Source organism: Prionailurus bengalensis, chromosome D3, assembly GCF_016509475.1.
Source record: "Prionailurus bengalensis isolate Pbe53 chromosome D3, Fcat_Pben_1.1_paternal_pri, whole genome shotgun sequence".
In the NCBI taxonomy this organism is placed as follows: Eukaryota; Metazoa; Chordata; class Mammalia; order Carnivora; family Felidae; genus Prionailurus; species Prionailurus bengalensis.
The window spans coordinates 88367852-88392519 of record NC_057356.1 but is presented as its reverse complement, the minus strand read 5'-3'; positions in this window follow the sequence as shown (position 1 = coordinate 88392519).

Below are 24668 nucleotides of genomic sequence, written 5' to 3'. Positions count from 1 at the left end.
ACAGTTTGAGAGTAATTTGCCCACTGATGCCCTGTCACTCTCAACCAATTTATTGCATATATCCTACAAACCAGGGCATTTTCTTAAACGAGCACAGTTCAACCATTGCCATTAGGAAATTAACATTGATGTGACACCTAATCCTCATGTCTCATTCAAGTTTAACCAATTTTACCACCATGTCTTTCTTAGCAAAGGAACAAGTTCAGAATCAAATTCTGCATTTACTTGCCATTGCTCTTCAGGCTCCCTCAGATTGGAAGACTCTTTGGCCGTTCCTTGACCTCATGACCTTGACATCTTCAAAATTAGAGGTCAGCCACTTTTTAGAATGTCACTCCAGGGGGCACCTGGGTGGCTCAGTCAGTTAAGCATCTGACTTCGGCTCAGGTCACGATCCCACAGTTTGTGAGTTCGAGCCTCGAGTCGGGCTCTGTGCTGACAACTCAGAGCCTGGAGCCTGCTTCAGATTCTGTGTCTCCCTCTCTCTCTGGCCCTCCCCTGCTATGTCTCTGCCTCTCAAAAAGAAATAAACATTAAAAAAAATAAAAAAGTAGAACGTCACTCCGCTCCGGTTTCTCAGATGCGCTCTGGTGATTGGATTTCCGTTAAGCTTCTTAGCAGCAATAGTGGAGGCATGGTGCCGTGCACTTGTCACAGGAGATGTCCTTTTGTTCTGGTACTTGTTGGTGTCATTTTGACAGTTTGTTGATGGTGGTTTCTATGAGGCACCTTCGCTGAGAAGTTACTCTGTTTCTCCCTTGTAATTAAACAAGTGTTTTATAAGAAGATAATTTGAAATTCTATTAATATTCCCTTTCTTATCAAGCTATCAAACTCTTGATATCAATATGGACACATGGATTCTTTTATCCACAGGTTATGGCAGAATCTTATTACATATTTGCATGCTCAAACTTAGGAGATGTGGTCAAGTTAGGTTGGGGTGTCAATTTCACAATTGCACATCCTTTGAACACATTTGTGTTCTCTGACAGATACAAATCTCCTCTTGAATTTGTGTGTGTGTGTGTGTGTGTGTGTGTGTGAGCTCTGGAACTGATCTTTCTTACAAGGATTCCTGGTTCTTTTTAGTAGGAACGGGTATTTAGGAGGACAAGATAAGAATGTGGTGCGTGCGTGCCCTACTATTGGTTTGCATTATTTCTAAGCATCTAAATATATAATCGTGAACTGAATTTCTATGTGTGATTGTTACAAGGAAGGGCAGATAAATAGGAAAATGTTCTTGAGAAGATCACAAGATGAGAAATACTTTTGAAGGATTTGTGTTATTTGACATTGACCAGTTAGCTATCATAATTTGTCTTAAGAAAGTCGTAGTTTTCTCTTGCACTGGTAGAATGGATGCTTACATGTATTTAATGTCTCACTTCCTTTTTGCATATTGATCTCTAATCAAAAGTATTTTTGTTGGGGCACCTGGGTGGCTCAGTCGGTGAAGCGTCCGACTTCGGCTCAGGTCATGATCTCACAGTCTGTGAGATTGAGCCCCGCGTCGGGCTCTGTGCTGACAGCTCGGAGCCTGGAACCTGCTTTGGATTCTGTGTCTCCCTGTCTCTCTGCCCCTTTCCCACTTGCTCTCTCTCTCTCTCTCTCTCAAAAATACATAAACATTAAAAAAACTTTAAAAAACTATTTTTGCTATATAGATATTCACAATTCAATGTGGATTTGTAAAGACCAATCTTGAAAAAAAGAAGAAAATATAGACATTCTAATAAAATATTCTACTTTGAAGTGTGTTTTACTCATTTAGTGAATGGGACTATTTATTGGTTTGTTATGATTTAATGTTATACATAAATGGAAAATCCACAATAGCTAGAAAAATATTTTCAATAAAAAAAGACATTGGGCACCTGGGTGGCTCAGTTGGTTAAGCGTCAGACTTTGACTCAGGTAAATGATCTCATGGTTCATGGGTAAGAGCCCCTCGTCAGGCTCTGTGCCGACAGCTTGGAGCTTGGAGCCTGCTTCAGATTCTGTGTCTCCCTCTGTCTCTCTCTCTCCCTCTGCTGCTCGTGCTGTGTCTCTCTCTCCGTCTCAAAAATAAACAAAACATTAAATTTTTTTTATACAGAAAAAAATCACACACATTTTTCTTTGCTACCCAACAGATGTTTGTTAATATAGATGTAAATTCTTTTTTAGTTTCCTTCCTCTGATCAAAAAAACAAATGAACAAATATCCTCCATTTTTCTTGTGTTACTGGTATTTTCAGGATATGTGTGACTGATTTGTTTCTTTTTTTGGTAGCATAACAAAAGAGGCAGATTTTATGCAGCTATTTATTTGAGCATCCAGGAGTATTGAGTGGTCTGTACCAATTTGTAATCAGACAAATTGTGGATTTAAGCACAATTATACGTACTGAAATACATATGGCGCTTTAGAAGATCATAGAAAAGAAAATACTTATTTAACGCTACAAATCCAACAAAGTGAACACAGGCGAGGGGGCTGGCGGAGCAGACCCGCGGCCCGTGGTCTGTGCGCACCGGCTGAACTTGGACGCGACTTCTTGCCTGGGCTTTGTCTTCAGCCTCCGGGGCCGGATGTTCACACTTGAGAAACACTGGGAATTTCAAAGTTATTCGAAGCCAGTAGATTATGAAATGAATCTTTCTTACTTTGTGTAACCACAGAATTTAAACCATTGGCTTTTCCCACGAGAGAGAGAGAGAGAGAGAGAGAGAGAGAGACCTGTCTACATTTGTTCCTAATGTGATTTCCAGTGAAACCGCACAAGACAGAAAGGAAGGTGGGAGTTTATCAAACCCTCTTCCCTCGGTTCCTACACCGTGTCTCGTGCTGTTGGGATGAAATAAATAGAATAGAATAGAATAAATAGAAATAAATAAATAGAAATAGAATAGAATAGAATAAATAGAAATAAATAAAGATGAAAGCACTCTTATTAAACTCCTGAGTTCCTTTGTGACCACCGTTCCAAGCCAGGCCCGGCAGAATTTGGCAAATTCACTCTGATTTTGCTGAAACAACCATTATTTTTATCTATTATTTTTTCTTACCTAGCCTCTCTCTTAACTATGATACAGAAAACAGTCACCAATTTACCTGTCTCTTGCATGTGAATTAAACAGATTAACATCTTGCAGGGAAAATAAATTGGATGGCCTGTCCAGGAATTTGCAATTTAATACACATTTGTCACTGTCTTCATTATTTGTTATTTTAGCTTTGGGGAGGTTTCTGCTCTTCATGGTCTCCCCAATTTCAGACACTTTTCTCTGGAAAAGAGGATCTCGAACAGATCCTCATTTTAATTATGGAAAAACATTACTTTTATTAGGAGACCAATATAAATTCTTACCATGTAACTTATCTGAAAATATTTAAAATTTGATTTTAGATAGAATTATCTCTTCTTTCTACGGCTACAGTATTGATATGAGGTTCTTAAAAATAAGTATTTAATTGCTTTCTGGAAAAGGCTGGTGAGAAAATGGAAGGGAGGGATAGTTCTTGGCTCTCAGCCAGCTTTCACCTCGGGCTGTGAGGTAGAGAATATGGGATAGACATACCAGGAATATCCACTGAACTCAACCTGAGAGATTGATAGAAAGTTATTTATTTCAATTAAAGTATTTTTTCCACAAAAGTGAAGAACAGAGAAACACCTGGGTGGCTTAGTTTGTTGAGAGTCAGACTTGATTTGGCTCAGGTCATGATCCCAGGGTCATGGGATTGAGCCCCACATGGGGTTCTGCACTGAGCATTGAGCCTGCTTAAGTCTCTCTCTCTCTCTCTCTCTCTCTCTCTCTTTCTCTCTCTCTCCCTCTTCCCCTCTGCCCTGCTCATTTGTTTTCTCTCTCTCTCTCAAATAAAAAAAAAGTGAACAAAGGAAACAAGTATTTCATACCTATTTTCATATTAGCTTTCCTACCTGAGTAATTATTTTCATTCGTTCTCAAATATTTTTGTGTTATCTTGAAATGTGAATAAGACACATCCCAGTAGAAGTGAAAAAACTGACCAACGAACCAGAAACATACATTCCTCATAGAACTCAGGAAGGATTGACTGCTCCTTTATTGTTCTAATCTGAAGTTCACAAAGGATTATCGTATCCTGAAATTTGCATTTTGAACGAAATGCTTTTAAAATTGTGTGTGTATGTGTGTGTGTGTGTGTGTGTGTGTAGCCTATCATTAGTCATGTAGCCAGTTTGTTTTTCAAGTAAGGGAGGAGTACGGCTTATTTAAACAAAAGAACAATGTGTGAACATTCAGGCAATAATTGTCACTACCTACCTTTATAGCCAATTTTTTTTTTTTACCTCGTGATTACTTATACAAAGCATTTGGTCTAGCATAAAGCATGTTTTAAATTGCTGTCATTTTTCAGTTCGGATGTAATAACTTTGTAGCAAACACCATAGATACAATGTTTTATTTAACTGTCACAAGAATATATCTTTTGTGGTGCACTTAAAATACAAGCGATATGAAAATCATATAAACAGAAAGACTGTTTCTAGCCCTAGTATTATCTTAAATACTTTTGTAGTCTAGTTTGGTAAACAATTATGATTTTTTTTTTAATTCTGCAAAAAGTGTGTTACAAATCCGAGTACTATGGTTTCACATTCAACTTTACGTTTCTTCTTAATAATGGCCGGTAGTCATTTGACTTGTGTATTTACAGATGGCAAAGGGCTAATATATATTTTAATAATCATAATGGTTATTAACGTGAACTATGTGAATATAACTGTAGTGAAAACAAAGTTATCAAACATAAGAAAGTAATTTACTATGATTGTTAAATCATAGACTAGACTAGCAAAAATGCCAAATGTACTTTCTGTTCTTGTGATATTTCAAAATATCACACGGTGCTTGGATAAATAAACATTTATCTTTCTAAGGACTAGAGATGCTACCAAAGTCTCCAGGCCATTTTTAATACTGTCAATCTACTAATACTAATTCAAATTATTTATCAACTCCTGAGAAAGCTACCCTTTAGCTTTTAATTAAAGCCGGCTTATTAAATTCTGCAAGCTTAACATTTGGGTGTCTATTTGGTATTGAAGCAAGCCTTCATTTCTGTTTCACGTGAATTCCATCTGGTTTCGTCAATAATTACTAGAAGCGTTCTTTGAAAATACAACCAGTGGTCATCTGCATGCCTGGCTGATTCGTGTGGTCTGTGCCTCATGTAGGGGGTTCCTTACATCGTTCCCCAAGGGCAGTGATGTATGGATTAGGTCATAGAGTGGTTCTATGGGCATAGACACATTTTCACCTCTTATTGTCGCAGCGTAGAGCCAGTGACTCACAAGTGCTATTGTTTTGGTCCCTAAGTTGATAGTCATAAACCCTGGGGTGTCATTTCAGTCAATCCCCAAAACACATAAGATATTTATCAGAAGCTCCAAGAGTATACTTAATAGCAAAATGGGTTTAAAACATTAAGCAGTGAGGATTTTTGCACCTTGCCTTTGTTTGGGTATAATGTATTTAATTGTAAGTTTGCATATCTTATTGTTTGGTGATATCTGTACTTAATAACTAGCTCACAAAATTCCTGCAATTTAACCATCAGCCCTCATGACTGATACAAGCCACTGAACCAACAATGACTTAACCACTGCATGGAGCTTCTCTGGAGAGATCCCGAAGGCAACGAAATGTAATGCTGAGAGGTGGGTCTCGTAAATTGTGTATTTAGAAACAGTGGATGGACCCAGTGACCAGGCCGGTGGCACAGTTGGAGGAGAGTTTTCATCTCATCCCCGGTGATCATGCATGTGTGTGTGTGTTTGGGGAGGTGTGTGGGAATCGTACAGATCATTTCAACGCGAGTCGCCAGAGCTCCTCAAAGAACGCCATTTTCAAACTCTCCAAAGCATGTGTTTCAAAGATGCCCATTTCTTTTTTGCTTTTAACATTTAAGAAGTCGTCCTTCTGGGCCTGTTTTTGTCAGGTTTATGTCAAACTGCTTTTCCCCCAACTTCGGTTACACTGCTGCATTCCTATAATCCCTCTCTATACTGACTGGCTGTGGTTATTACCTTTTATATGAAGGCTCTGTGTTGAAAGCCAGTTATGAGTTTCTGTCCCAGCGGATCATATGATGAAGTTGAAGTGGGCTATCATCCAAAGCTGTATAATAGCCTCAGATGGGGAATACAAAAGTGCCATGGGTTATTGATAGAGTCATCTCTGCAGTTCTGCTGACAAATTTGATGTCTCCTTTGCTGGGTTTCTAATATTAAGAAATATTTCGAGTCATGTGTCATCCCACTGAGTCATTTAGGGTGCAGATGTTGATTTAGATTTCTAGTCGTTTATTCTGATAATTCTGATAACATGCCCAGTATCTCCATAGTATAGGAAAACCAAACAATGAACCGTAGATGCGGATTAAATTTATAGAAACCAATGGTAACAAAACCTCAGCTGTGTCAAAATCGCCATGAACCATTTTAGTAGGAAGAATTTTTTCGAGTTAACATCTTCATTACCTAAATAACGCACACATCCTCAAACGTCAGCGATTATTTCGTAAGCACCTGAGGCAGAAATCCAAAGACGAGTCTTTAAAAGAATACATTGTTTGGTTTCTGACAAGCAGATGGATGGGCAGGTACACCTAAGTGACATAATTGCTATTCAAAAGTATTTTCGAGCTCGGCATACATTTTTAATTTGTTTTTTAATGCCACTCTATGACAAAACTAGTGTGGGGGAAAAAAACCTCTTTTTTGACATTATAAAATGCTATTTTAAAGACCTAGTGCTGACATCTCCCAGGAAACCCTGAAAAATCATTCCATTTAGAGCTTCCTTATGCTATATTATCTATTCATTCTTTAGACTGCCGTCATGCTATCTTATTATAAGTTTAGAAATTATCGTGATATCACAAGTAAAGAATCAATCCTCACAAAGGAAGCAAGATATATAGGAGGTTAGCAATATAGTTAAGGTTGACTGAGGCTATTGCCTTGTGTGGGAAATTTGGTGGTTTCACATTTTTTTTTCTTTCCTCTGCAGTATAACTAGCCAGCTATGAAAAAAAGAAAAGAAAAAGAAAAAAAAAGAGGATTGAGATATTACAGAAGACATATTTTCCTCTTCGGAAAGTACAAGTCTTTCGTTAATGTAAGTTACACAATGGTTCATGCTCCTCCTCTGTTATCCTTCCTTTGCGCCAACCAAATTGTATTTCCTCCACCCAGATATGGTTGGAAACAAAACTGATGATATGAAAAAAAAATTTATTTGCTTAATTTCTTAATAGAAATTTGCTTAATTTCTATTTTCAAATGTCTTGGCATTGCACATATACGTATGTGTGTCAACGTGTGTGTCTTTATTATTTCCCTTAGATTTCTGGTTCTACTGTATATCTCAGTACTATAAAATATTTTTTAAGTTTATTTATTTATTTTGAGAGAGTGTGTAAGTGGGGAAGGGGCAGAGAGAGGGAAGAAGAGACAGAGAATCCTAAGGCGGTTCCGTGTGTCAGCGCAGAGCCCGACCGGGGGCTCGATCCAGGGAACCCAGTGAGGTCATGACCTGAGCCGAAATCAAGAGCCAGGTGCTTAACTGGCTGAGTCACCCAGGTGCCCCCAAAATAATTTTTTTAGTCAGCGAATGTTTTTTATGAATATGATTTATTTATAGTCAGAATTGAAAGTGGGACACTGATAGAGAGTGGCATTTCTCTGCTGAGTCTGCCTCTCCAGTTACATTCAGTCCCGGTACAAAAGCTTAGTCTCCATTAAAGGTTTTTTAGAAGCGAGTGAAAATAAGTCCTGCTTCCAAATTAGGGAAAATGGAAATAATAGAAATATTGCATTTGCTATTATTTAAATTCGATTTCATTTTAGAAGTCAAATTTACAGGAAGATTCTGGAGAAAAGCATTTACTTAGTGTCACGGTATGTGGCCTTGTGTCACACAGGCCGGGCTTGTATGGGTGGCCTTCACTTTGTAAAGTTTGTAAATTAGGTGGAGGAAGGAGAGGAGTGTTTCACAAAAGGATTATTACATTATCGCTTTTTATTACTTTACTTTGTTATTGCGGTGGTGTTGTGTTCGCCAAGAATTTTGCATCACTCAGGTACGTATAATGCAACAAATAATACAGGTTCTTAGCTGGTAATGACCTGGCTGAAGGAGATGACGATTCTGAAAAAGAGTCACAGTTTGTATATAATTTATATTGTGTCTTCTTCCAAAATATTGGCATTGCCTTAACACAAAGAAAGAAAATGTAAAAGAAGAAATCTCGAGATACCAACAGAGTGAACAGATAGCAAGCTTATTAAACGAATAAATTCTCGTCTGTATTTTTGACAACTAAGGTAAACATTAGTGAGTTCAGTTCAGCACATTTACAGAACTGGATGTGTGTAAGTAATAAAGGCAAGCATTTGAGATGACACAGAGATGAGAACTGTGAAGCCATTTTTATCATCCGAAACAGAAAGCAAGTTTACCTGTAGAGAAAAACTTTCCCAAAACCTTAATATTGGTGCCTTTATATACAGGACACTGTATACACAGGGTATGTGCAGTCACTTCTGCCATAGTTGGATAAAAAGAAACCTTTGAAAATGTTTTCCTGGTTGTAGAGTACGTTCTCAGTAACGTCTGTTGAATAAATTGGCAAATAGACCAGCGTTTGGATGATTCATCTAAACGCACATGCGTACGTGTATGCATATATAATATATTTATGAAACCTGATGACAATATTGATTCCATGTTCTATGGAAACAATGTATTCGAGCATTTTTAAATTGAAAAACAGAGGAAAAATCTGGTGGAAACGAAGGAAAATAAATATTCTATCTGTTCATTACATTGCTTTTCTAAAATCTGAAAATGCTGGAGTAAGTCTTAGTAGGTATTAACTGAAAATCTCTTGATGATTGAAATTAGCTTTGGTTAAGCTAATTAGCTTTGGTTAAGTTAAGTTATAGTGATAAATTGCCCCCAAATTTTAGTAACTTGCAAAATTAAAGTTAGTATATACTCATGTTCACATGGATTGAAGGCTGGCTATGGTTTTGCCCTGGGTCCTCCTAAGGTTGAAGGTAGAGGTCCTATCTAGAACATGCCATGTCATGGCAGAGGTCATGTCAGAATCAGGTGGAATCAAAGCTCTGCCTGGAAGTAAAAGTCATTTTACACACGCGTTTTATTGCCAAAAGCAAGTGTCATGACCAATCTCAATATGACTTGGGGGGGAAGTATAATTCTCCCACAGGACTAGGCCCGATGGGGGTAAGTAGCAAATATTGCTAGAATAATGTAATCTATCATACTGCAAATACTTATTTGATAAATACGTATTAGATGGATAAAAAGTGTCACAGATTCATGGCTGCCCAAAGGGGAAAAATATTCTGAGGGATCCTGCCACAAACTCACGGGGCTACAGACCTACTTTAAATTTTAGGGGGCAAGCCAGGGACACCTGTTGGACACAGCACAAATTACTAGCTAGAAAACACACTTTTTTTTTGAAATTGGTATACATTTTATATTATTTTTTTATTTATTCTCAAGTTAGTTAACATACAGTGTAATCTTGGCTTCAGGAGTAGGACCCAGTGATTCATCTCTTACATTCAACACCCAGTGCTCATCCCAACAAGTGCCCTCCTCGATGCCCGTCACCCATTTCCCCACCCATCCACCTCCCACCCCCCAACCCCCTCAACCTCAGTTTGTTCTCTGTATTTAAGAGTCTCTTATGGTTTGTGTCCCTCTCTGTTTTTATCTTATTTTTCACACTCTTCCCCTGCGATCATCCGTTAAGTTTCTCAAATTCCACATATGAGTGGAATCATGTGATACCTGTCTTTTTCTGACTTATTTCACAGAGCATAATACCCTCCAGTTCCATCCGTGTTGTTGCAAATGGCAAGATTTCATTCTTTTACGTACCTGAGTAGTATTCCATTGTGCAATTCTCCTTTCAACGATGTCTTTTTGGTGCACATGAGTTTTTGGTGGTTGCTATGTTGCAGTATGTGAAAGTCAGTTGAAGCTGGAAAGGTGGGTGCCTAGTCTGATTCCATGATTTAAGGTGTTGTGCTGGACCCATCAGGCATACACATCCCATGAGTCTTTAACTGTGGTGGCTTAAGCATGAATTAACACTGTTTTTTTTTTTCTTTGACCCACGGGTATTGTTATTTTTTCAAATAGCTACCATATAAATGATTGTTAAGTTGTTTAGACCTACCTACTTAATAATGGACCTATTAAGTATTTACTTGGGCTGAGGGTTGCCATAAAAACAAATACTGATACACTTAAGAGCACCTTGAACTGAGAAAGTATGGGAAACTCTATGCTAGGTTTTAAATGCTAGTTAATGATGTGCTGTTCTCTTGGAAATTTTGAGTCAGATCTGCATTTTACCCTAAAGGGGAAATCTATTTGTTTCAACCTATATGTAGGAAAAAAGCATGCCTGTAGATAACCGCGTAATTGATAGTCGGTATTTAACATCCAGCAAAGTTCGGGCACCTATAAATCAAAACAGATGCCAGCAACAGAGAAATAGTACCTAGCAACCCTACGTGCGCCTACAATTTTCTTAAACGAAAAAACAAAACTTTGATTTAACTCAAGGAGTTGCAAAAGTACCTGATTGGCATCTCAACGTTCAATGAATTGTTAATGGAGTTCTTTATTTAAAAGGGGTCTTAGTGATTACCTCCATGGGGGCATATAGCGAGCGTGAAGGTTTTTCACAGATGTAAAGTGTGTTTTTGATACCTATTTGTCTTTTGGAATGTAGATGGCCCACTGCATATAGGTCAATTCTCATACTGCTGTATCTCATATATGTTGACAAATCAATAGTACCTAAGATTTGTGGATGACAGTTCCTCGATATGGGAACATCCCATAAAGCACAGATGAGGCATGGGAAGCATTCCTGTCACAGCACCATCTTCCTTCTCACAGGTGCACATGTGGGGGAGGCTTCCGTCCTGGCTTTCTCGGGTTTTCTTCACGCGCTGGTTGATTTTCCAACAACCATCATCAGCTTGGGTAATTTCCACTTATTTTAACAACCGTAAAGATTGAAGTACGCATGTGATGTTTAAAGACCACATATGCATAGGAGCGAATTAGACTTTAAAGCTTATGTGTCCTAGGCAATAATGGCTTGCAGTTGTTGAAGATGCTTACACCACATTCATGTCCATATTGATCGCTTTTTGTTGCTCAAGGCTCCCTGCCTGAGGACAAAGAGAAAATATGGCACACTCTAGTTTGGGGGACACATGTTCAATTTAGCAATCATATTCAGTGAAAGAAGTTACACACAAAGAATAAAGAGCTTTGCTTTGAGAATGCATCAGGGGGAAATTTACTAAGAAGTCAGCACCTTAGCTGGACTTAAAACATACCTGAGAATCTTCTAGATGGGTAAACCTGTTGTGCGTAAGAGGAGTCACTGAAACAGACCAGTGATGTTTTCATAAGGGTATGAATGAGAGACAAGGTGTAGAAGGGAGACTATATGGCATTCAGTGTGGCGAACCTATAAGGTTTGTGTTGGACAGTGACAAGATTATGTGTCCAGAAAGAAAGGCAAAAATAGAAATTTATGCACATATCCGTGCAAATATTTGATCTTCACTTTAATGTAATGGTGGGCCATAGGAGAGTTTTAAGAAGAGAGTAATCAATCTCTTAGATTTAGAAATAAGTAATTCAGAAATAACAGTCTTTCGTGACTTAACAAAAACTGAAGAGGAGAGAACAACAGAGACAGAAATAACTTCTAAGTTCCCAGTCAACCCAGAAGGTCTGTTACTTACATGCCTTATAATTTGACCCAATATCTACCGGGAATCAGGAAGTGGTTTGACCTCTCAAGTACATCAGGCACATCTTTGGTTCAGTGGGCACCACTGTTATATACTGTGCTCTCAATTCCTATCCTGGAGAGCTGCTCAAGTCAATAAAATTTCAGAGGTCATAAATAACAAGTACTGAGTTCATAAACAAAGTTAGGAAGGGCGATAGTTTTGCCTTGTCCCTGCTCAACATCAGGATTGGAAAATACTCGTAAGCTAATAGAAAAGAGAGGTTTTCAAATTGTGTCCGTTTCCATCAAATGTACACAAAAGAGAAGGAAAAGGAACCCACAAAAGTTGTGTGAGCAGGAGAAACAGTTAAATGCTGAATGCTTGGAGTATTATTTCTTTGGCACCTAGTTTTCATGTGGTAGTAGAAAAATTAAAAATTAATTATCTTTGGCAAACAATTTTAATGTTTCTCATCATCTTGGAAATACAATAACGAAGAGAATGTGATCAAAGCTTTATGTGTGTTCTGTATTTTTAACTTAGAAACTCTCATCGTCAGTTGTATCCTAAGATATACAAGGCTAGCATTTAAAAAATGTGTTAAGTTTTGTGAATTACATTTAATTTTTATTTCCTATTGTATTACATAATGAAAGCAGAAAAGGATTTGGAACATAGATTACTTACGTGGCCTTTCTATCTGCTCGGTTTTGAAATTTCACTGTGTCGGGGCGCCTGGGTGGCGCAGTCGGTTAAGCGTCCGACTTCAGCCAGGTCACGATCTCGCGGTCCGGGAGTTCGAGCACCGCGTTAGGCTCTGGGCTGATGGCTCAGAGCCTGGAGCTGTTTCCGATTCTGTGTCTCCCTCTCTCTCTGACCCTCCCCCGTTCATGCTCTGTCTCTCTCTGTCCCAAAAATAAATAAATGTTGAAAAAAAATTAAAAAAAAGAAATTTCACTGTGTCAATAAGATCACTAAACATGAATTCCAGAGGAAAGATGGAGAAACTGTTGTTCTTAACTTGTAATTTCTGAACAGGTTTTTAAGTCATCTCATAGATCTGTAAATTCATGACTCATATGCATATGCGGGACAATGTTTTCAGTATTTTTGACCTCTAATTTTTAAATTCAAACTCCTTATAGCAAATCAGCCTAGCTGCTTAAGGTGATTGAGAAGCGAAGGGAAACAGGTTGATCTTGAATTTATAGGGATTCATGGATAGGCCTACAGAAGTTACAAGCGTCCTAAGGTCTATTTCTTGGTAGAGACAATACATCTTTCTTACATGATTTGATCTTGTAGACTATTATTGGCAAGAGAGATACTCTTGATCATTTGGTCAAACTAAACAAAGATGTATAAAATGAAGCATAGGGCATATATATGTACATTTCATGTATTAAATGCGTATATCAATACACATAGAAATGTAGTTGAAAATCTTTGAAATCCATGATCTTATTAGGCATTTCTTGTTGATCCCCCGTCATACGTGGTTTTTTTTCTATGTCTTTCGCTAGTATCTTATACTTCTTTTCCTCTGCTCCTCTCTACTTTTCTAGTCTTTCTCTACTGTAATATAGTAGACCATTAAAAAAGCAGGATAAGTACATTTACAGCTTTCTTACTGCTGCCCGCAGGGTGCTATAAATGCACAAACTGGATATAATTGAGGCACATATTAACTTACCTTCTGTTGTACAGGAAGGACATAAGCAGGCTGTTAATGTGCTCTCTGTTGAAACTCCTAACTTGGGGGTTGAGAATTAGCTTGCAGTAGTAATTTGGTAAGCACCTGGGAAAATTGCAAGCTTCATTTCGTGCAACGTGGAATATGATTAAAAAGAGAATATATTATTATCATGGGCACCATTAAAAAATGTGTAGACAGCATTCTATGATGTTAAAATGGAAATTGGAAGTTGTACTCAAATGTCGGAGATGCTGCATGTTAATTACTGTCTACCACAGTGCACTGTAAGTGCAATTCAATTATTTGCTTTGTCAAGCAATATTTTGATTAACCTGAACTTTAATTTTGTGCATCCAGTGTTTTCCTATTGTGATAACACAGCGCAGGAGTGCATCGCCCTGCCAAGAGTTTCTCTGAAACCACCAGAAACGTCTTCACGACCAGAGGAATCCGCATTTAGACCTCGATACAAAAACATTTCTCAGATTAAGGGAATTTCTTTTTAAATAGCAGATAGGGAGTTTTTAGAAAATCTATTCAACGCGGTAGCATTACGCCGGGTGCCCATAAAAACTTGGGTTCTTCCCTGCACAGTTTTGAAGCAGGCGTTGTTGTACTCGTGTTTGATTTAAAGAATCCGTGGCTGAGAGAAGGTAAGTCGTGTACACAAGGTCACTCGGCTGGCGCTTGGTGGAGCCAAACATTAAACCGAGGCTTACCTTCATCCGAAACTAGGAGATGCGACCTCCCTGGGTGATAAATCTTACTTGCCAACTTTGGGATTTCCGAGGGAGAGTCTGGAGAGCTCCTGTTGTATATTGTACGGTGTTTTCCCACCACCTAGGGTGACCTAAATAATATATTGAAAAAGCACTACTTACCTGCAATCTGTGATTCACACTTGGATAATAATTTTTTTAATGGGTAGTGAATACATGACCTTTTTATCTGCTGGTTACTCAGGTTGACTTCAAGTCAGTAGCCGCATCTGATGAAACATTCCATTCCTTGGCTTCAGGCCACACTGGCTGCCAAGAAATGATAACGATCCGTCGTGTATTTAGCTTGGTCAATTAATTCTGTTATGGACAATGATATAATCGTGTACGTTCTACATTTCACTAGGAGAACCAAAACCACGCACAACACAATTTCTCTATGCATACTTTCAACGAAGCTTGTGTCCAGCAGCTACCAATTATCTCTCAAACTGCTGGTTATAAAGATAAAATGAGGTACGTGATCTTTTTCTTCTAAAGAACTCGGTAGTTTAGCAGTGTAAACAGACATATACAGGGTCCATTGTGTGAAAATACTGTTGGTGATGCGAGATAAGGCAGAACAAAATGCTAATTGACCACAGAGGAGAGGCTCAGTAACTCTGCCTGAGGGAGTGCAGTAAACCCACAGGAAGAACTGGGTCACCCCAGAGGATCAGGACATGGTGTGGAGAGGGGGTTGCATGGAGCATTTGCTAGAGAGCAAGGTGGAGCGTTTCAGGGGAAGGGGAGGGCTGTGACGAGGGGGACGAGAAATCTAGGGCACAGACTTCTACCAAGTGTATGATACACACATCCATCTATCCATGCACACGCGTACCAATAGCACGTGTCTCGGTTTTCTCTATCTGTCTCTCGTTAGGTATGTTCCTCTTTATACGTGCGACAAAGCAAGAAAAGTGTGTGTAGGAGTGCGTGCGTGTGTGCGTGTGTGTGTGTGTGTGTCCATGTTTACTTATAACCGTGGATGGTTCGATTCTTTTTTTTTTTAACGTTTATTTATTCTTGAGAGACAGAGAGAGACAGAATGTGAGCAGGGAGGGGCAGAGAGAGAGGAAGACACAGAATCCGAAGCAGGCTCCAGGCTCCGAGCTGTCCGCACAGAGCCCGATGTGGGGCTTGGACCCACAAACCGAGAGATCATGACCTGAGCCGAAGTCGGATGCTTAACTGACTAAGCCACCCAGGAGCCCCAATGGTATTGATTCTTTAAAAGTGGAATTAAAGAAACACAACAAATGAACAAAGGGGGGTGGGGGAGAGACAAACCAAAAACCAGACTCTTTAACTATAGGGAACAGACAGATGGTTGCCAGAGGGGAGTTGGGCAGGGGGGTGCGTGAAATAGATGAAGGGGATTAAGAGTATACTCGTGGTGATGAGCACGGGGTAATGTTGAATCACTATGTTGTACACCTGAAACTAATATATAACACTGTAGATTAATTACACTAGAATTACGATGAAAAAAAATAAGCTTAATAAAATTCAAGGCGGCAAGGCTTCGGTATAAAAGCATAATATTAAAAAGTGGGTGTAGATTGGCTTATTTGAAAATTAACCAATAAATGAGTCAACGCTATTTTATGTGATGCTAGGGATGATATCTGGAGCAAGTCTGAGCCCAGTCTACAAACATCGTATAGCGCTAAGTACTTAAAAATAAACACTTTAACAAGTAATATTATACTTAGAGTGCACGGATATCTCTCTAAATGTATATCTATGTATATAAGATCCATGTATTTCTGCCATTTTCTATGTTTTTCCTAAAAGCTATAATTATTTTGTTATTAAGAAAACATTTGTATGTATCGTTTGGAATTTATCACTGAAATTTATTCATCAATCCAAGGGTAACATTAGGTTGGGAATATTCAGTAACCATTCTTCAGATGTCAGATGTAAATAATTATTATAGATTCTTAAGAATGCCAAAATGTTTTTCAATAATATAGTTATTTAACACTAACGAGTTGCAGTATTTATCATGCTAAGAATCACAAGCTTGATAGCATACTCTGTATATTCTATGATTTAATGAATACCTACTAGATGATGTGCTTACTACCTTTTGTTGAAAATTCTTTTTTCTGAAAAAAGATCTTAAATGTAGGATTTGTATCCTGATACTAGCTTATTTTCTGGTACACACACACACACACACACACACCGCATACATAACTATATGTGATATAGCTCAAATTGAGCTAAAGTAAATAAATCATAAGTAACATACTTAGGTAGGGAATCAGAGATCATTATTAGAAAGTATTTTGATAGGAACATGAGTATGTCAAATATTCTGATAATGTGTCACGTTCAAAATACGTTATTCTGAATACAATAATGAAGTCGTAGTTTCATATAATAATAAAGTTACACTTTTCACACCACTCAAAAATCCTGGAAATTGTCCACTTCGTCATGCTTTCTTCCTATTCAATTAATCCTCAGTCTTTATGGAAATGAATCACTTTACCTGGGAAGTTGACCTGAATGCACCTTCGAAGCATATTCGCTGTCTTTCTCATTAAGTTTGCTGTCTGTCTAGCTCATAATGACCCCAGGTTGGGAGAGGTAATTAAGTGATTTGGTTTAATAAAAGACCTTCCCTTTTGGCTCCTGCTAACCGGCTTTCGCTGAGCAGCTCTCATGGGTCTATAAAATGGAAGGCAGGATCTCACATTTACAATGGAAATAAATTAAATCTGGGAACTGAAAGTTGTTTCCCATGATAGTTCCTTTTAAACCCATCACTCGAAAGTACAAGTTTAATAATAACGTATTTTATTTATTTATTTGTTTAATTAGTCACAAATATCATGTCTCCAGGGTTATCCATACAGAGATTGTGTATGTATCCCTCTCCTCATCACCAAATCCCGATACATGATACATGATTATTCACTCATGATTAGCACGTGATAAATAACTATCAATCGTGGGAGTTGTCATCAAATGATAAGATGCCATGGACCGGGGCCACCTGATACCTGACCCTCTAGTATATCAGCAGAAGAGATGAACTAAACAAGACAATCAAAATAGATGATGAATCTTATCTCCTTATTAAAATGATATTCTTCAAATATTCTTCCCAACACACCATGGTTTAGAAGGTGATCTAATCATTGGTATAACTATACTTATTCTAACTTCAGACAATTTTGGTTAGGTAATAAAAATAATTGTCAAACCTCATTAATTTTAACACTCATCTACGCATACATGCATCCCCATACACGCCACAAATGTTACACGTGAGATGATTAATCAATACAGTACTTTTGGTCTCATATTTCTATCTTTCTTCCATTAGCCATGAAAACATTTATTTTATTTTTAAAAATTACCATAATTTTTGTAATACTTTATTTATTTATTTATTTATTTATTTATGTATGTATATATGCATGTATGTATGTATTTCAGATTTGGGAAAATATTAGTGATTTTACAACTTGATTGATTTTCACGAAATGAGAGATGATGACGCTCCATCTATAGGGGAAGGGTGGAAGAATTCACTTGTCTATGACTCCAGCATGTTGGGTTCTCAGCCCTCTGGCCTCCTGTAAATCAGTGTTCCTCAGAAATTTACTACAGTCAAATATTTAAGATGATCCATTCACAGGCTGAAGATTCTTGCCCACAGCAGAATTCATTCAAAAGGCTTGATTCCATGTCCCTAGTAGCAACAGTGAAGAGGTTGGTAAGTCCACAGCCCAAACTCTGAGGTGCCATAAGCGTGCTGAATGTCAATGGTACTGCTTTGAATAATTGTAGATGTGATTATCTAAGTTAAGATGAGGTCATGCCAGAAGGGTGGGCCCTAAGATCTAATGAACATTGTCCTTTATGAGAAAGTCTTGGGAAGAGACATACTCATGGGAAGAAGGCATGTGAAGATAGAGGTCTAAGAATTGTTGGATGTGACCAGAAGATGAGAGAGAAATATAAACAGATTATTCCTGAGGGTCCTGAACGTACTAACCCTGTCAACATATTTTTTTGGAAAGATTTAATATTTAATATATTTAATAAATATTTTTTTATTTTAAGTTTACTTATTTATTTTGAGAGAGCGAGAGAGAGAGCAGGGGAGGGGAAGAGACAGAATCCCAAGCAGACTCTGAGCTCTGGGCGGGGCTTGAACTCATGAACTGTGAGATCATGACCCAAGCTGAGATCAAGAGTCAGATGCTTAACCAACTGACCCACCCAGGTAGGTGTCCCTGACCCTGTCAACATATTGATTTTGAACCCCTAGTAGCAGAACTGTGAGAGAGTAAATTTAGGTTGTTTTAACCCACTAGTGTATGGTAATTCACTATGACACTCCAAGGAAACTAATAGATTTTTGATATCATGAAGTGGGATGCTGTGGTAACAAATACCTATAAATGTGGGAGTGGCTGTTCAATTGCAGTATGGGTAAAAATTGGAAGAATTTTTAGGTGTCTAAAAGAAACCTCATAGACTGTTGGTAGAGACATGGAAGATAAAGACACATCTGGTGATGACTTAGAAGGAAGTGAAGCGGACAATAGAGAAAGTGTCACCCGGCTAGAGAATCCATACACTGTCACGAACAAATAGAATCATTAAAGGTGCTTCTGGTGAGATCTTAAAAAGAAATGAAGGGTATGCTATCAGACACTGAATGAAAGGTGATCCTTATGATAAAGGGGCAGAGAACTTAGATAAATTGTCTTCTACTATTGGGCGGAAAATAGAACTTATACTTAATGAACTTGGATACTTAGCTGAGGAGATTTTCAAGCACAATATGGAAGGTGTGGCTTGATTTCTCCTTGGTGCTTATAGTAAACTGTGAGGAGAGTGGGAAAAACTGAGGAAAGATCTGATAGGCAAGAAGGAACCAGAACTTGATGATTTGGAAAATTCTCAGTCTATCTGTATTGAGAAAAAAAAAATGAGAAAGCACGCTTTAGGGAGAACATCAAGGTTGGACAGACTTTTGCTAAACAGAGTAGGTTTCTGACTCACAGATCCAATCAACCACCACAGCAGAAGCCAAGAATAGACATGAGGTTACCAAAGAAGGATCTATCTTGTGGAACTCCCTTGATATCACAGACCAACACGATGTTTAAATGGTGAATCAGCAAAACCACTTCCAGCTTGGACTGTAAGGGAAAGAGGATGAAATGAGGAAGCAGCCTTCTCAGGGGCCTGGGAGCAGGACTTTCTTGAACCTAGAGCAGAGTCTGATTGGGGTTTCATGGGCCCAGTGGGCAGATCAAGCCACAGGGAATCACTATCAGGCCTTGAAACCCGGAGAAAATTGCCCTCCTGAGTTTTAGACTTGCTTTGTATGAGTGACTCCTTTATTTTATTTTATTTTTTTGCATTTCCCCACTTACTGAATGGGAATATGTATCCTATACCTGTCCTGTTGTGACAGTTTGGAAGGAGATAACTCATTTTCGAGTTTCATGCATCTACAGATGGAGAAAGTATTTCTTTAGGGTGGATCATATCCAGAGTCTCTCCCATACTTGATTTAAATGATTTAGATGATTAGATTTGGAATTTTTTGAGTTGACATTTAGATGTGATTTTGGATTCAGAATTAGTTCTGAATTAATTTGAAGTTTTGAAGGGCCAGAAAACTCTCTTGGGCCAAATAGTGTCTCTCCCAAATTCAGGTCCATCTGGGACCTCAGAATGTGACCTTATTTAGATATAGAGTCTTTGCAGAGGTGATGCTTAAGAAAAGTCGTACTGGGTTGGGTGAGCCCTAAATCTAAGGACAGTGGTACTTATAAAAGGGCTGGATGAAGACACACAGAGAACAGGATACCATGTGAGAAGGGAGCGATGCATCTACAAGCCAAGGAATGCCAAGGATGGCCATGAAACCACCAGGAGCTAATAGAGAGGCATGGAACAGATTGCTCCTCGCAGCATTCAGAAAGAATTAATCCTACTGACACCTTGATTTCAGACTTCTGGTCTCCAGGACTGTAAGAGAATAAATTCCTGCTGTTTTAAACCACGTAGTTTCTGGAAGTTGTTATGGTAGCCCCAGAAAACCAATGCATCAATTTCTGTCACATGTATAGCTGCAACTTTAAAGCTTAGGACCCAGAACTCTAATGACACCAGCCAGGGAGGTGCTCTCTCGTGAAGAGTTTACCTAAGCTTCTCCATGACATTCCTGCCCCCTTGTCCATTTTGTTTGGACAAGCAGCTTGCAGGTCCTTAAAATGGCAGCAGCCTGCAGAGTCACAAGCAAATGTAAGTTCTTGCCATGACTTCTTCTCCTTCTTTTTTAATGAGAGACAGAGAGAGAGAGAGAGAAAGTGCATGAGTGGAGAAGAGGGGCAGAGAGAGAGAGAGAATCTCAGGCAGGCTCCCAACTCAGCACAGAGCTGATCCCAGGACTCTGGGCTCATGACCTGAGCTGAAATCAAGAGTCGGGACGCTCAATCGACCGAGTCACGCCTGCACCTCCTGCCATGACTTCTCAACAGCCCTGGGATCGACAACCTTCCCTTCCTTCCAGGGCCTTTGCCTTGTGCACTCCTTAGTTAAGACCCCTGTGGGCTTGCTTACCCAAACTCTGCTCTTCATGGTCTGAATCAATCCATCATTCCTCAGCTCAGGAACCTCACAGGACTCCACCCGTGGACCCTAACAAAGGCAAGTGCTTCAGTCCCTGTCGCTCTCCACCTGTGCCCCGTCTTGACCTCCAGGTGTGGTTCCTCGAGGGGTGCCGTGTCAATCCTCGAGGACCTATGAGTAACTAACTTCTCTATTTCAATTTCTCGGTGGTCCTTCGTTGAATCGCAGCTCACCATCTGGCTCCCTGTGCTCCACTTAACACATGTTAATTTAACAAAGTCATGATATCCATCAATCATGAATTCTGAAGTTGTAGGTCAGGACTGGACCCAAGGTCCATTGATGTCACACTGCTGTTCAGTTCCTGTCCCTCATGGGTTGTGCCCCTCCCTCTGGCTTGTGGTCCTGACTCTGGTAGATATGTAAGCACTTTCTAGAAAGCTCTGAACAGCAGGACCCTTTTCCTGGATTATCCAACTCTGGCAGACACCATGTATGCTGTCTTCCTTTTCTCTTGTTTAGCTGGACAAGAGATCCTAGGAATTGAGAAAAAAAAAAGTTAGTCAGGTTTCATACCTTACTTAGGCTGTCCCAACGTGCATAATTGCTGTCTATTCATTTCTTCTCTACCTTTGCGGCTAAAAAAAAATCAACGTGCCTCTTGTTTTCTGTCGTAAATAGAAATGAAGACTGTGGGGTAGTGTGATGGTTTGTTTCTGCGGTTGATTTTCTAACATAGAAATATCAGGGTGAAAACCCCTTTATCAACCCCTTTATCAGCATGAAAACTGTTAATGTTGGTAAATATTGTGTCATTGGTTAGGAAAAGTAAAATAAATAATATCAAATGATAATGTTTGCGCATTCCTTACTTGTATAGAATCCTCATCCTTATTTTATAGTAAATATTTTTAGCAGGTGTTTTCCCCGCTTAGATTTCCCTAATTATTTTTTTATGTAATGGCTTTGCCAGTGTTGCTGAGGACAAATAGACATTACTTTGAGCACACACAGCAAGAATATTTTGCTGATACTGGCTGATTTTTGTCCTTTCGATAGTTTGGCCTATTTTTAGTACTTTTATTAGTTCTGTCTAGAACATTTGTTTTCCCAAGGACATACAAATATTATGAAGCTGTGAGGTTTTATTCCAGGGACATTTTTTATTTCTAAAAATACATCAGGACTTCAATCGTTCAAATTTCCAGTGTCAGTAAGACGTGAAATCGTTGCCTATGTCAATGAGTCAGGCAAGACGCTGGAGAGGCTTGGAGAGGTTCTTTCCTTCATCATAAAAAAAAATAGAATGACTGCTTTTCATTGGATAACGTTTGATTTGATCTCCCATTTCATGATATCAAATTAAAAATATTCATCACGCTTATATGTTTCATTATTCACAACCCTGCTCCAACATGACTTTAGATCTTATCCTTTTGATTTCAGACTCTTAATGATAATGTGCATGTCTTATTTAGAGCCACATAGAAATGATCACGGTTGGTATTTCTCTTTGAAATGAATAGGAAATTCCCACTTAGATCTGGCCTGATGTGACTGCTGGAAAATGAGACTTATTCCTGGTAAGCCTGCGTTAATTTCTTCAATAACGTTTTCAAGAAGCTACTTGACGTTTCATGCCAGTATAATCAAGGAGGCCAAAACAATACTCTTAGATGGAATTCGCAGAAGATAAACAATATTATCACGATTCGTTTAATGCAGGGGTCTTGCAACGTGTATATCCGAGCTATCCTTTGATATTAAGTGACAGATTTAGCGGCATGTATTAATGGTATTAAGATCAGAGGAAAATACAGAGACCCCTGGGTTCATAGTGTGGAAGTCTTTATATTTGTTTGCTCTCACTCTTCTAACTTGAAGGAAAGGCAAGAGAGTAAATAACAAAGACAGCGAGGAAGTAATTCCTCTTCAGCTCTTTCCGGGCAGCGGGAACAGAGCTGGTGCTGAGACTGGGTTGACATTCGGACACCATCGAGCTGCCGCAGTTAACATATTGCCCCGGCTGGCATCGCCTCTGGCATGGAGTGAACTATTCCGTCCTGCAGCTGTGAAATGAGAAGACTGGCCTCCGTGGTTTCGAAGGGCACATTCTGCACTCACACTGTCTGTATCTGCGTCCCTGGCATTTGCACCCACGCTTTTAGCACTTCCTGTTGTGTGTGTTCCATCCACATGTGCCTTTAAGCTCAGCTCATTTGTCTTCTGGTTCACTTTTCCGGGATAATTGACTATATCATGGCACCATCAAGAGGGAATATTCTTTCTTCCTCCTGTGTGAAAATACATGAGCCGGGTTTTAGCTTTCTATTGGTTGGTAACAAACTATGGCTTAAAACATCACTCTGTATCATCTCCCAATTTCCATGAGCCAGGGCCTCCCAAAGCTTAACTAAAGGTGTTGATCTCGGGTGCCTGGGTGGCTCAGTTGATTAAGAATCTGACTCCGCTTCAGGTCATGATCTCACAGTTTGTGAGTTAGGGCCCCCCGCCGCGCTCTGTACGGACAGCTCCGAGCCTGGAGCCTGCTTCGGATTCTGTGTCTCCCTCTCTTTCTGCCCTTCCCCCACTTGCTCTCTCTCTCTCTCTCTCTCTCTCAAAAAAAAAAAAATGAATACAAAGTAAAAAAAATAAAATTAAATTAAAAAAATAAAGGTGTTGACCACCTTTGTGCTTTTCTGGAGGCTCAAGTCAAAGAAAAATCTTCAACCATGCTCCCTGGTTGTCAGCAGAATTAATTTCCTTGTGGCTGTAGGACTGAGGTCCTTGTGTTCTTGGCTGGCAACCCTGTTAGCTCCTAGAGGCTGCATTTAGTGCCCACTATGGTGTCCCTCACAACATGGCGGGCAGCTTGGTTTTTCAAGGCCATCAGGAAAATACCTCACCTTAGTCTGCTGAGACAGTATGTAACATTATCATGGGAATAAATATTGCTGTATATTCACAGGTGTTAACCACATTTGCGGGGGCGGGTGGGATTTTATAGCTGGGTACACCGGGGAGTAAGGATCTCAAGGGTCGTCTCAGAGTTCTGATTTGTATCACAAGTAATACATTTCAGTTTGCTTTACTGTAAAATACAGATATGTGGTAATGCTCTCCACATGGTGGACTAACACCAATTTAGATGATTACCCACAGGCACGAGAACTTGCCTGGCAGTTGGGGAGTCCAGTGGAGAAGTTCCAGCAAACTGTTTGAGCGGGAAAGACCTAAGACTGGAAACACTATAGAGGGAGAGAAGAACAGTTCCATTTACCCAGATCACCTCTCTCACAGTCCACACGGCTCGGGGCCAGGAGAGACCTTCCTGACCTGTGCTTTCTCCCATGGGGGAAAGTGACATGTGAGTGAGTGCCAGGCTTTCCCAGCTGTGCCGGATGCTGTCAAAGAAGCCCACTTCTTTCTGGCCTCATCCGGAGAGTTGTAGAGTGAGGCACATCCGGAGGCAGCGGGTCTTGGGGAGGAGAGTTGCCAGGGCTGTGGGAGGGCATCAGAGGAACAAAGGTCCTACTCGCCACTCCGTGGTCTGCAGAAAGACCACGTGAACCACAGGATACCACTTAAAGAAACAATCCAGGTATTACTGGAGTTCCAAAAGGAGAAAATCAGGAGAAAGTGTCAGAAGGCTATTTAAAGGCATAATGGCTGAGAACTTCCCAAATCTGGAGAGATTTGGATGTGCAAATCCATGAAACTCACAGGTTTCCAAACAATTTCAACCCCAAATGATCT